Genomic DNA, 14,483 nt, shown 5'->3' with positions numbered 1-14,483 from the left:
ACGATCGTTCATATATATCGTGCATGAACGTTCGTCGTTCGTTTTCCAACGATAATAATTGGAAGTGTGTATGTAGCTTAAGGTAATTTCTAAACAAATTCCTTCCTCCAACTTGCCATCCTTTGCAGTATAAACACCTAATCCTATGTTAGGGTAATAGCACAGTACAGGTGTACAAAAAAAAAAACACAAAACACCACATGGGATGAGGACACAACTCTGTGAACTACTGATCCTATTTAATATTATGGGAGACAGCTAAGGTGTAGCCACCTTTAAACGGGGCTTTGCCAATGTGTACGTTATCAATTAAAAAGAGTGACAAATTGGCAGAAAACAACAATTTCCGCCCAATAAAAAGTGAAAGGTCCTGCATGCCCCAAGTTGGTATTGCTCCAATGTCAATGGTGATGCATATGATTCTCTACCTAACAATGAACAGATTTTATTCCTTCAAGTATTACAACTGCTGGCACACACTGACTGATCAATAAAATTATATTGGATACATCCCGTCTTCCAAATACAAAGTGCTAATGAAACTCATTTGAATCTTTTGCTTCTAAACACTCATTCCTTGATTGTTAACCACTGGCAATGATTAAAAAGTAGGCAAGGACAATATGCAGCAATTTCAGACCATTTGCCACTTTTGCTAAAGCACTAAGAATATTTAATTGGCGGTTTAAAAAAAAAAATACTATAATCTCTAATACCCTATGAAACATTGAAATTTATTTTATCTTTGACAGGTTGTCCACTTAAAGTAGTCCCCTGATTTGTATCCTTTCATCCTATTCTTGCTGTTATGGCATGTCAAATTTTACCTGCGGAATCACTAAACTTAAAAACAAATTTTAAATGTTTTTTTAAATATTTTCCAGGTAATTTATCCAGCATATTAAAGTAGCAAAATATTATAAAATAGTACTTTCTGCAGGAAAAAAATGATTTTGTTTCTATGACTTTAAGAAAATATTCACATGTGGAAAAAAAAAGAACTGTGTGAGGCCCTGCACCTCAGCACGTCACAGCTGTCAATTGCGTGGCAAGGCGCAGGCACAGCACGGCACCCATGTCTCCCACTGATCTTAATGCAGGGTGAGCACAGAAAATAATTATTGGTGTCTGGTTGAGAAATCTGCTCATTTGCATATTAACATTGCTCTGAGCATCTGAAAAAGACACATTATGAATAGGTTATAATTAGAGATTTGAAGCGCTCTGCCTTTTGAAATGGTCTTTGTTCAGATTGGAGTCCTCCTTTAAATTCTAGGACCGTCCCTGGAAATTAGAGACTGATGGCAACAGTATTACTGAAATAATTTGCTGTGGATACATAAATTAAGCTGAAACCAGCCAACAACTCAAGCAAACATCAATGCATACAAGGCCTGCATACAAAGCACACATGCATACATGTCTCCCTGTTCACACTACGTGGTGCATTCTAACTCACAGCCGAGTGTGTAATTACTTTCATTGTTCCCCTAAAGGACATAGAACATCTCTCATATTCCTTTCTGAACCGGGTGAGGAGGACATTAAATACAATACTGGCAATTCAGTTTTAAGAACACTGACCATAATGGAAGATTCTAGCGAAAAGCTGTGTGGATGGGAGTATTATGCATTTATTACAATTATTTTAGCTATTCAGGCCATTGTGTTTCCGAACACCCAACATGTGTGAGTGTTAGAAATTTGAAATGGTTCCCATCGTACAAAGAACCTCCCTGTGCTGACAATGTGCACTAATAGAACAGTTAGCATTCATTGCTCTGTGCTAATTAACTACAAGGCAATGAAACCTTTAAGTATTGCTAAATTAGCACTCAACTGGATGAAACAAAAATTGACTGGCTGCTTCTGTGAGGCTGCTACTACATCTGAGCATTTCATTCCTCTTAACAAAGATTGGACAACATGGCAAATTCATCAATGTGCTTAAGAACGTTTTCAGCCGGTGCAGCAGGGCTGGCACTCAATTTTACACAGTCATTTAAAAGAAAGATCATTAATAATTAATTAGCATGTTTGGGTGTTTTCTTTTGTCCTTCCGTGTTAAATTAAAAATAAACAAGTTAGGTCCATGTAACCTCGAATACATGGAGCAATACATTCCGTTGTACAAAATTTGCATTTGCACTGGCATCAACTAAATAGCCAGATTGGTTTTAGCACAGTAGTTCAGAAGCTAATAGGGACGAGTGTGAGATCTGATTTTTGGAATCTCCACTGAATCTGCTAAAGCCTAAAATTATAGCCAAAAATGATCCAACAGCACATATAGACTGTTCTTAACTTAACTATAGACTGTTCTTCTTATGTCATGGATACATTTAATTACATCTTTTTTTAATGTAACAAAATAATATCTGATACTGTGGTATTGTCACATATTTTTTTTACAAACCTACGTATGTGTGGCAAGACTGCCTATCTATGGGATAACATATTACAACAATTTTTTTAAAAAAATGCAAATAAAATACAGACAATTTTATTTTTAACGGAGAATGTAAATACTGTACAGTAATATAAAGTATGCTTGCCAGCAGGGTGAGAGATAGAATGGAGGTAAAAGTCTACAATGTACTGTACAGTCTGTACTATTCTATTCATTGCGGGATACAAAGAGGTGCAGATGATGCCTGTAAAGTACTGTAGCCTATGTATAATGTTATACTTTAAGACTGACATCATGGAAGACAATCATAGTTCTGTAGACAGATGGTGTCTCAGCAGTCTTCTATCCTAGATTTACCTGTGCGAATCAGGCCGGGGCCTTGTAAGTCAAACATTACAGCATGTTCTCAGCATTTTAAATTCCAATAAAATAAACATATGAAATTTGAGGATCCCCTCTGCTAAACAGGTAAAGAAAACATATTCATTTTCAATGCATTAGATGTCATGGCTCCATAACTAGTATACAAGCCAGGCAACGGCAACTTCCATCTTAGCCTTCTCATACAGGTACTTTGACGTGTGATACATCAAAGATATAGGCTACTCAGAGAAAAACTCTGCAGCATATTTTACCTTTAGAACAAGTGTATGTATATCTTTACTCTAACAATATGGGGGAATAGATTGCAACAAAAAAACCTTACAGACCAATATTTTTAAAGGCAGTCGAATACATATGTCAAATGTCTTATTTTCCAGTGAAGGCAACACAATTCTGGTTCTCAAGTGTTAAAGCAAGTGGTTGTGCATCGAAGTGATTAGCCACTTTGCAGCGGATCAATTCCAGCCAGGGACAACATTTCCATACAGATTGTATGTGCTGCCTGTGTTTATATGGGTTCCCCCCTGGGTGCTTTAATTTCCGTATTTTAAACTAGTTCTATAGGAGTGTATCTATATCTCTGTGGTAAAGACAATAGGGTTGATTTACTAAAGAAGTACAGCATGTTTATGTTTTCAAATAAATTTGACATGCTTAAAGAATGACATGAACTTTGTTGACTCTAATATTCCAATCATGCAACATTCTTTGCTCATTACCTAAGTTAAGTCAAATTTACTGTGCAAGATGATCAGTTTGCTCTACCGCTACAGTTATATAAATGGTTGTGTTCCTATATATATAACTTTAATTAGCAATGTAAAATATAAGAAAGGGCCAAATAATGACAATAGGGCATTTTCTTTGTGTTCCTAGGACATTTCTAAAGTGTTCATTAATTATGATTAGGAGTAAACAGATTTTCATTCTATTTACCTGTATGACATTAATGTCATTTTAGAGTGCAGTCAGCGCACATAGCAGAACTGTAAAGGTGTTTCAAAAAGCATCTTCAATTTAAAGGTTTAAGGAAAAAGACGTTTACGTCATGATGTCAGCTAATAGAGCAGAAACCCCCCGAGAATCATTTAATTAGTTTTATTTTTTTTACAGTATTTCAAATAAAATATCCCAGAGTGGCTGTCAGAGCTGACATTGGTTCTGTCAGTGAGGTGCCTTTTTGCTTGATTAATTAGTAATAAAGAGACACAGTTTTTGGCAGCTCTTATTTTTACTTTACTTTCCCTGAACAACTGAAAATACTTTGGGGAGCCACAAAACCACTATTAGTGTTTCAATACTAAGGCGTAATAAATGTTTTTTCCTTTCTAATCAATAGTAACCGCTGACAGTGCGCATTAAAGTACCTAAACAGTTAACCATGCACATATTTATATGGGGCAGCCCAAAGATATGCAGTCACTTTTCACTGGTTTCATGAATCTTGGGCTCGGGCTCCAACTCCCAACTCCCAACCCCTGGTTGATTTTTGTCCTCCTAATGACTGTATGTTTGAAGTGGAAAAAATAGAACATGTAAACAGTTACATACAATACTGCTAATCATAAATTTAGGAGACTACCAATAATAACTGATGAGCCTTATGTCTTACATGCAAAGTGGTATATAACAAAATGAACAGTAGATACATACCCATTAATATTGCTGCCTAGAAAATGGAAGAAAGGCTAATAAAGCTGCCTTTCTGTCTAAGGCCCTGGATTTTTTAGCATCTTTCATACTAATGTAAATAAAGGAGTATAAAATCTCTGGACTAATAATTTATTGCTCAAGGGTAAGCTTTCTTCTGCTTGAAGCACAAATGATACCCTTTGCAGTATTTACTCCAATAGCCAATGGTATAACAATGTACTTGACTTTCTGCAGATAATGCAACAAAATGAAGCTAAGTTGGCACCAATAGACATCAAAGTCCCCCTTATTTATTTATATTGTATTGCCTAAACAGAATGAGATAGATGATTCTGAGTATTAGTTATTAGTTTACCATACCACTACTTTAAGTATTGTGTTGGACTTAAAAATGTATTCAAACTCACATTCAGGGCACTGGTATGGCACATCAAAAGCATTTATGGTATTTCTTTTGATTTCATATAGCAGGTACATATATGTACCAAGTAAAAACACATACAAAAACTTAGGAAATCCCATTATAACTAATTTCTAAGATTAATTACAAGGTGTTCACATATGCGTAACTTAATGCCAGCTTTATGGCGGCAAGAACTTTTCACGCAGCATTGAAAGCGGGTATCAGGATTTCGTAAATCCGCACTATTAAACCTCGAAAAATCATCAGAGCGCAATCTAAAATACGGCAATGAATATTGGACAAACAAAATTTACATACCATAATGAGCGCTCAGCGAAAATATTGTGGCCATTGTAACCAGGCTGGCAAGTCACCATAATGTATTACAGATGAAGGGAATATATGAATAAAGTAAATAAATGGACTGCCGCTACATAGAAGGGTTTAATTATTATAGCTTTACCCTAATGCCCCAGATTCTAAGCCATTCATGCATATGGCTAGCCGATCTCATTCTTAGCACTGTTTGTGAAATCTTATAAAGTCGGCAATAACTTGCGGGTATTTGGCTGGAGCCTCCTACTCAATCTAAAATGAAATCTATGTATTTCTGTGTGAGATATGAGCACAGGGAAAAATAATATATTTGAATAAGGATGTAACACAAGGAAAAGGTATATGTTTAGCAACAGGAAATCTTATCAACCTTCGTGACTGGAACGATATTGTTGACCCAAGCAAATTCAGGCTTTGTAACTCCTTGTGAGCTAGACACCTAAATGTTCTGTGGTTCATAGTTACAGTACATCTAGCCAGGAGAATCGACTGAAAAATGTTAATTAAATTTACTATAAATTCTAAAAGTAAATATACACTAATGCCGGGAACTTTTTAATATTGTCATATAAAAGGGGGCACTGCATTTTACCATGGCCTGTATCAGCATGTCATACTTTAATTAGCTTTACAATAAAAAAATATTAAGGTAATTGTACACATATGTATGTAGATCATACATCTGTTAAGAAAATGTCTATCCGTCCAGATGTCTTTGATGTGTGCTATAATTTGTAAGCTCTCAATTTTAAGCAGATGGAATAGTGTTGATGTACTGTAAAAGCTTAAAACAATTAAATCTGCCTGTATACTAAATAAAGAAACCCCTCCATCAACGATAGATAGATATAGATAGATAGGTAGATAAGATAGATAAAATAGATAAGATAGATAGATAGATATTTCACATATACATAAAACTAATGAAATGTAAAAGTGCCAAAATATTTATATAAAATCAGGCCAAGCAAAGTAGATGTAATGAGCCATGTTTAATCTATATATTATGTAGATATATATAACGCAATGTAAAGCATAAAGAGAAGTGTACACAATTATAAAAATTAAGTCAGTAAGAAAAAAAAAAACAACTCATTATGACTTAGTTTCCATACCCAGTGACCCTTAGATTTTACCTACCCACTCAAGTGTCAGGAGAATGAAAATAGGAATTTCTTTGTAAACATACTGGATAAGTGAACACAGATTCCTTCAGTGAAAATTGCTGCTTTAGTAACTGACCTTCTCACTTTTATTGCCTTACACTCATTACACTGTACTTTAAATATACTGCAATATATAAATACTATACATGTGTGCTATAGTAATTATTGTGCATAAACACTGTAATTACTATATAATTTAAAAATAATAATTTAACATTCAGGCAATGAGTGTAGTAAACGCCTTTACTTGATGTTTCTATGGAATAAGACATACAATTATTCAAAGTCTAAAAACAATTAATAAAGCTAAGCCTAAGCACTGCAATATGCAGTCCTTGTGGAGCAAAAAAAAATGCGTTTCATTTACTCTCTCTGCTTGCTGTATTTTTCGAAGAGAGAGCAAGGAACTAGCGGCAATTATGGGTTTGACAGACACTAATAACTTACAGGACAGTTGGAAATAGACGCCTCTAGAGCAGAGCAACATGAGCAGACAAAGGAAGATTTTTTGATACATTTTTTGTCCACACAATTAAACAGAAAAATAAAATAATATTATTGCAACTCAATGGCATGTCTGAGGGCCATCTGTTCAGCTAAGTTAGGCGACCTACAACAAACTACAGCTTTCTATAAAAAATTCACAAAGACGAGTTAGAAGGATCAACTGAGTTCAGTGATTCCATTGGAATTCTGCAATCAGCCTCTTATGAGCTTTTATATTCCCTATGTGCCAACGGACAGCTTAAGCAGTCCTTAGTCTTGGCACAATGGCTAGCAGATCTTACTTCCACAGAGAGATCCACCATCCATAGTTACACACAGATTTACGTACCTGTGCTTGTAAAGCATCAGTGGTCTATTTGGTCTATTTAAGAAAATAGTAAAGCTATTAAAGCTCCTTGTAAATATTATTTAAATTATGAATAAATATTATTGATTACATCATAGAGTGTATTCATAATAAACCACATTATTTTAAAAATCTAGAATTACTGGAACAAAATATGGATAGGATTTAAAATAATAGACAATTCCATGCTTTGGAGAACCATACCAACAATAAGTTAACTGTGTTTTTAAAAGTTACCTGTACTAAATAACCATTTTATTTCTTTTTATCATATCCAAAATGGCGTGTGGTGGTGGGTGGTGACACAAGGGTGTCTATCTGTCTTTATTATCTATTTCTCTCCGTTAATACCTAAATCAGGGTTTTAAATATAATAGCTCTATCATAGCCATAGGACTAAAAGTCCCAGCATCCAGAGGCTTGTATTTCCAATATTCTCTATGAGAAAAGCCACTAGTGGTATTCTGTGACCTAGATAAAGCAATTTGTTTCTTGCAAGGGTTTGAAGAGATATAGCCATGAGTAGGTAGATAAACAGCTTTCTCCAATCCTATCAGCAATCCAGCCAGGTCTCTTCTAATAAAACATAGCTTTCTTTTCTTGGAAGGCACGCTCACTCCAATGGAAATACTGACATTTACAGAATAGTCTGCCACATACTATATGCTGCCTGACTGCCTGGAAAATCGGTCAGCCAATAAAAAGTCAAATTGGCTTTCCAGTCATAAAAAGAATGACAGAATGAACAATGTCAAGAATAACTTGTTTTTTTCTCTGCAGCTACAAAAGCTAAAAAAAAATTATGAATATAAACAGAATGATTGCTAAGGGCGATATTATTATCTGCTAGGTGCATTTTATTGTGCTGGAGCAGTTAAGTAGGACCACCTAATTTCTCTGCCTCAAGAACTTCTAAAAGATTTGACAATATCTGCCATGGTAAATGTGCCAATATCATGTGCATATTATTTATCCACACAATACATTACGGGTTGCCAATATAAACCTTTATCATACCCATAGATGTATGTGGAATAAACCTGATTTGTATTTTTGCTTTTTTTTTACTATATGTTTAGGACACAATGTATATTTAGATCAATTTTATTGTAGGAAAGCCACAAAATATCAGGTGGTTAACAACTGAAAAAAACACACAAGTTTGACCAGGAGGTAACAGGGTATTATTTGAAATACACGCCTTCATTAACAATATATTATTATAATACACCTGTGATGTGCTACTACACGATATCATTTTGTGTGTTGTGTCTTGTGTATGTGGCTATATGTGGGTGTGTGATGCAAAGAGCAAGCAATATTTGTTAGACATGATTAAAAGGCTCCAAAAGGTAATAAATTATTTTAACTCCTTAGCTCAATAGAGTGGGATGTACAACCTGCATCCCAAGCTAGTTAGTTGTCAGCAGGAGCAGACATATGTCCTCTCAGTCAATACAATTATAGCATATTTAGCTGGAACTGTACCTGACCCATAAGTAAAATGTATTTCATTTTCTCCGTTGTGGAAAACATTTATTGGACAAGAAAAGCCTCATCGGATCATTTTTTATTTATTTGGTGCTATCCCTCTCTAATCCTGGAGAAAAAGATCTTGTGATACCACAATTCTACATTCCTTTAGGACGGTCTGTAAAGGATAATCCCTAAAATAGGAAACAGGTCATAGTACATTTTTGTTTAGTACGATAATGAAACCAAATCGGTGGGGAAAAAATCCTTGATAAAACGTACAAACCTGCCTCAGTAAATGATCGAACCCTCCAAATTTACGATGCCAAAAAGTATTGTTCAGTTCACTGGAACTGTAAATGTTTGGTCAGATTAGAACGATTCGGGATAATATATGCCATTCTGCATACTTAGCAGCTTCATGCTCTGCAAGGCTTTTGTGTTCATTCGCTGGAGCAACTGAGGTAACCAGCAGCCATTTTTGAAGAAACAGTCAGAAGCCATTTTGTGCTTAGACAAAGTACATCACACAAAAGCTTTGCCTACTATATCTTTCCACATTACCTCAGCTTAAAACCCGTTTTACTTTAAATTACTAGGAATAAGTTTGTGCAAGTGCTACCTTCCTAGCATACACCGTGGGGATGACTACTATAGTAAGCCTACGCTAAAAAAGAAAATCATGTAGTCATTTGTATTGAAATAGGATAGTGTACAATAACAGTCAGGACCATATAGACATTGAGAAATAAAATATGCTTGAGAAAACATTTCTAGAAACAATTTAGAATGTGTTCACATGATTATGTAACATTTTTATGTATTATCACTATGGAAGTACACAAATCAAATTACAGGTTATGGAATTAGAAAAAATATCCTTTACCACAGTAAATGCTGAATACATAGTTAACTCAGTATTACCTGACTCTATATTTAATAAATGGTGTGTATGGGAAGAGGGTTGTATAGTCTACTTTCCCATAAAACCATATTAGGAATTATTTGCTCCACAAGAAAGAACCCCCTATTCAAGTATATAAGTATTTAATGCAAAAAAAAGTTTAACCATAATTCTAATCACACTAAAACTTCACTTAATTAAACAACACAATGAGAGAATTCATCTCTTTGCTTCCTGTTAGATGTAGATTTTTTTCCATTAACTTTTAGTGCCTTTCGGTTCCTTCCTTTTCTACTACAGTTATACAACCATAACATAGGACTTCTGCCTTAGCGATGATTTAGATATCTCCGGGGCAAGGCATGCTGTACATAGGACAACATCACATATTGGCAAATGGGTACCGGCTATATATTGTTATAATTAGAAGTGGGGAACACATTTTAAACATCCTGCAAAAATATTATAACTCGAGCTCATCATATCCCCTTACACATACATATGCTCATTAAAATAATGGACTTCTAAACTGTTCGTTAATGGTTTTAAATACAAAACATCAGGAAAAAGAAGAATAATTGCTAGCAATTTCATAGTTTTAGGTTCTATGGAATTGACATATAAGCTCATCTAAAAGTATCAAGCGAGCGATTTTTTTTTTATCCTTCAAAATCTGCAAATGTGCATACATGCGGGTCTATAGATGTTCTTAAAACAGAGCAAACCAACTTTCTTTAGGCACTAATTGTATTCATTCATTTTGTTAGCCCAGCATGGAGCTGCTCGATTGCTGGGTCCATAGCAACAGGGGACAGAAAAAAAGACTCATCTTTATCTGTCCCTCTACAACAGGAAACGGGGCCAGTGGGTGGAATGTAGTGCTTTCATTATGGGCATTTGCAAAAGATTAAATGGTAGGAATTACAGGAGGGTAATTTACCCTTAACTAGGTGCCCTTCATTCAAAGGATGAGGTCTGTAAAACTACTGTTGATTGCATGAGATCCACAAGGGGAAAATACAGTTTCTTGCAGGAACCCATTTGAAATAACCAAGGTATTCTTTCAAAGCTATAACAGGCTAAAGTAACACTATTAAAGCCAGCAAGCTGCACGTAATGAACTACTGAGAACACTCTTGCTACACTTTTAATCATGAAAAATTTATTGGGCTGGAGGTCTCTTTGTCCCTCAAATTGAAATTGCCAAATCAAAAACCCCTCTGGAAATAGGAAGCAGGAACCAATGTTTCAAGAATGTGACTATTTATTTTAACTTGCTGCCCTCCAAAGATTTCCAAATCTTGAACACAAGCCCAGAGCAAGTATAAACCTGGTTCTGCAGTATCGAGAGACAGACTTAGACCAATTTAGCTGAAACAAAGCTATTTCAATAGCCAGCCATGCAAAGAGTACTATAGTCAAACTTCTCTGCTTCCCACCATCTGACTGCAGTTGTTATCATTGCTAATCAGATGGGTCATCTACATGTATGTAAACGCATAACAGCCACTAGGACATCAACCTGCCTATTGATACAAATTCTAAGATAACTATCTACAAACATTAAACAATGTCATATCCATTAGGCAAGACACTTATAATTATGATCTACTGTATAGATCAATTTGCCTTGATCACAAATAAAATATATATAGATATATATAGAGATATATATATTAATTACCAAGGAACCAAAGCAAATAACATCCTAAGTAAAAATGATGGCGTTGCCAAGCAAAAAGAGAAATACTGAAAATATTGTATGCACGTGATTATTGGTTTATGCAGCAGAGGCATTTGTAATGTAACTCTATATTTGGTTTTGTACCTCCTTAAAAGTGCTGTCAGTCTTTAATAAGTTACTGGTAGAAGTGGCTGAGCACATAATGACTATTCCAGAGAAGTAGAATATATAGTTAGAGAAATCATGAATACTAAGCTAAAGAAATAGATTACAAGGTTAATGGCTAAATCAAACATATTTCGAAAAGCACGGTTCAAACATAATCTTTATTTTGTGATGTCAAGCTTAGCAGACAAATGCCATAGTTTCAGCACATTGCTAATTGACAAACCTGACATAATGAATGATTTGTTATGGATGCAATATTTCAGGATTCCAGGCAAACACATTTTGGAGCAGACACTTTTAATTATTCCAGCAGCTTTTTGGCAAAAAGTCAAAATAAGTTCAGGGCTGGTTCTTCAAATACATTTTCTGCCTAGGAAGGATGTTGAACTGAAAATCTACTTAGAGAAATCATCAGGTTGTTAATATAACTTATAATAGCTGCCAGAAGTTACTGTACGCTAATCTATAGGACATATATTTCAAGATAATATTTCCAGGAAAATAACTTGCAACACCAAGAATGCCGCCAGTTAGTCTTTTAAAAAAAGTAGTATTTTACATGGCGCAGGTTTTGGCATAGCTGCCTGTGGGAAGTAGGGGAAAGCATCAGTGCTCTTAAAAAGTTAAGCTGAACTATATATCACGTTAACCCTGGCAGTCTTACTGGTGCTCTCCTATTCAGACTTTCACTAGCACTCCTGTTTTATTACACGGGGCTTCATCTACAAAAGCTTAAGCCACCGCACTCGTTAATTTGTATCTTGACGTTCCAGAACAAAAGAAATGTTCTTATCAGTTGTTTGCATGTTTTACAGTGCAATTAATGAACTCTGAAAGGCATTTAATAAGATCCAGATTCAGACTGGCATTTTGCAAGAAAAATGAAAGCACATTTTGGCCTTGCTTTTAAAATTACTGCCAGAATTCTGCTAGACATGCCCCATCTAAACTGCTACTTTGCTAAAGTACACAATACTCTGGTTCAGTTTTAAAAAGGAGTTACAGTAAAAGGGTAAACTATGAAGTGCTAAATAGTCTGAGATCACTGGATTGTTTTATTGTTAGTTGTTCTTTGTATTTTTTTTTTTTTGCTTTTTTTATCATAATATCCAGATGCTCTTTTAAAGTTAATGCACATTTTTTAAGTATTCCTTCTTCAATTCAATTAGCAGTTAATTCTTATATAACTTGGGTCTATCTAAAGCAAGGGACCTCAGACGCCAGTTTAAAAGCACGATGTGTTCAAAGAATGTTAAACTTCCAGATTTGAGTTGCTGCAACATCTTTTGCATCTGTAAATACTGTTAACTTGGGGAGTTTTTTCCACCTCTCCCTCTTCAGTTTTCTGCAGGCAATTCTGATCTATTAAAAAACATGACCTGAGACAAAAATCAATGTACTAATCTCAAACTAAACAGCGGTATCACAGGCGCAAGACGCAGATAACCTGTGATAGGATGCCCTCAGCCTAACGGGAAAGGTAACAAATCATTTGGAACACATCTGTTTTCACAAAACATATAGAACCCAGGTGACTTTCCCGAACATATGGTCAACATTTCAAAAAAAGGAATGTAATTTTATGATAGCGTAGCAAAGCAGTTAAAGGATGAAAAAAAACACAGGAATAAAAAGTGCTTGCCTCTAACACCAGCCCCCATAACTCAACAAGTTATTGCTGGGCTCTCTCCATAAAAGTTTTATTCAAGTCTGTCTTCTAGTGTCTTGAACGTAACCAAAACACACGCACACACTTTAATCACATTGCTGGCCATTATTTCCGTTGCAATTTGCAAAAGAGTTCTGAGCTGATTCCTATTCTCATATTTCTAGGTTCTAATCACTGTGAACCATTTTTAAGAAGTCCTTCCTACAAATAGAGAGAAAACACATGTTTATGTAGAGTTAATTAGTAACTAAGCAGATGACTGAGATATTTTGCTTCAAAGCTTCATTATGTTTCAAAGACATGTACTGCCTTACATGGGGGAGTAGGTTCCAAAAGGAATTGAAACATTAGTGGAGTTTGACAGATCAATACGGTTTGTTTGTTCAATTAAGGCTGGCGATATTGCTAAACCATCAACAAGGAACTCTCCAAGAATAAAACAAGGCAAGTTGAATTGTGGTTAAAAAATATCAGCTAATTCTATTTATTTTCCCTCTTTTTTAAACATGAACAGTTGTCATGTTTATCACCCTCGTTAGCTTATAATTACCAAGCTTTAGGCTACTTTTATGCTGACTACACAGATTTAGCAGTATCAGAGGAAAGTGTTATATAGAATGTTTGCCACTCATAGACAGACCTAGTAAAGGTGACTATAGTGTTGTCAGGTTCTAACCCTTTTTAGTGATTTTTTTTTCACACAACTGTTGTTAAAAGGAGCAAGCAATGGACAACTCCATCGCAGAAATCTTCCAGCAACCTGGATAATCTATTCACATGACAGATTCTATTTTTTCCCATTTGGCTTTGATTGACTCTTTATTGTTAGTTTGATAAATCTGTCATGTCAATAGCAAAAATCAAACACTGCGTGTCCGGCTTTGCCGATTATTAAGATAAAACTACTATGCAGAAATAAGTTTGACTAGCACATGTTGAGTAAAACTGCCTCCCGGTGACGGATTCTACTCAGCCTGATTGTGCAAAATGACTTGAAGATGATTGCAGTGAAAGAAGTGATGATGGCACAAACAGTGTAAGTTTAATGTAGATAGACATAGCTCAAGACACCAAGAACATATCCAGTGTGACACCTAGTGAGTCACTGATGATGCTTAATCCCTGATTGTGGAAAAGCATACTGTTTATGCTGCAGAAAATCCAATATTCCTGCATGCCTTAATATAGATATGTCTTACCAGTGCTAGTCCTGCAATCTACAATCAAAGTAACAAAACAGTTGTAGAATTAGTTAGATGTAATCCTCCACCTAGAATAGTGTGACCACAATGGAGTATGAAAATAAAATAGTTGTAGAATTAGTTAGATGTAAGCCTCCATCTATATGTGTGTGATCACAATGGAGTATGAAAATAAAAT

The 14,483-nt window shown here is 35.2% G+C and overlaps 1 protein-coding gene across 2 annotated transcripts in view; it reads right to left on the bottom strand.

Moving 5' to 3' along the window:
• Nucleotides 1–14,483, bottom strand: part of EFNA5 (ephrin A5) — a 283,297-nt gene that overhangs the window by 266,651 nt on the left and 2,163 nt on the right. The window lies entirely within an intron of this gene.

Source organism: Pyxicephalus adspersus, chromosome 6 (genome assembly GCF_032062135.1).
Source record: "Pyxicephalus adspersus chromosome 6, UCB_Pads_2.0, whole genome shotgun sequence".
Classification (NCBI taxonomy): Eukaryota; Metazoa; Chordata; class Amphibia; order Anura; family Pyxicephalidae; genus Pyxicephalus; species Pyxicephalus adspersus.
The sequence above is the reverse complement of the archived record's forward strand: the minus strand, read 5'-3'. Positions and strand labels throughout refer to the sequence as shown.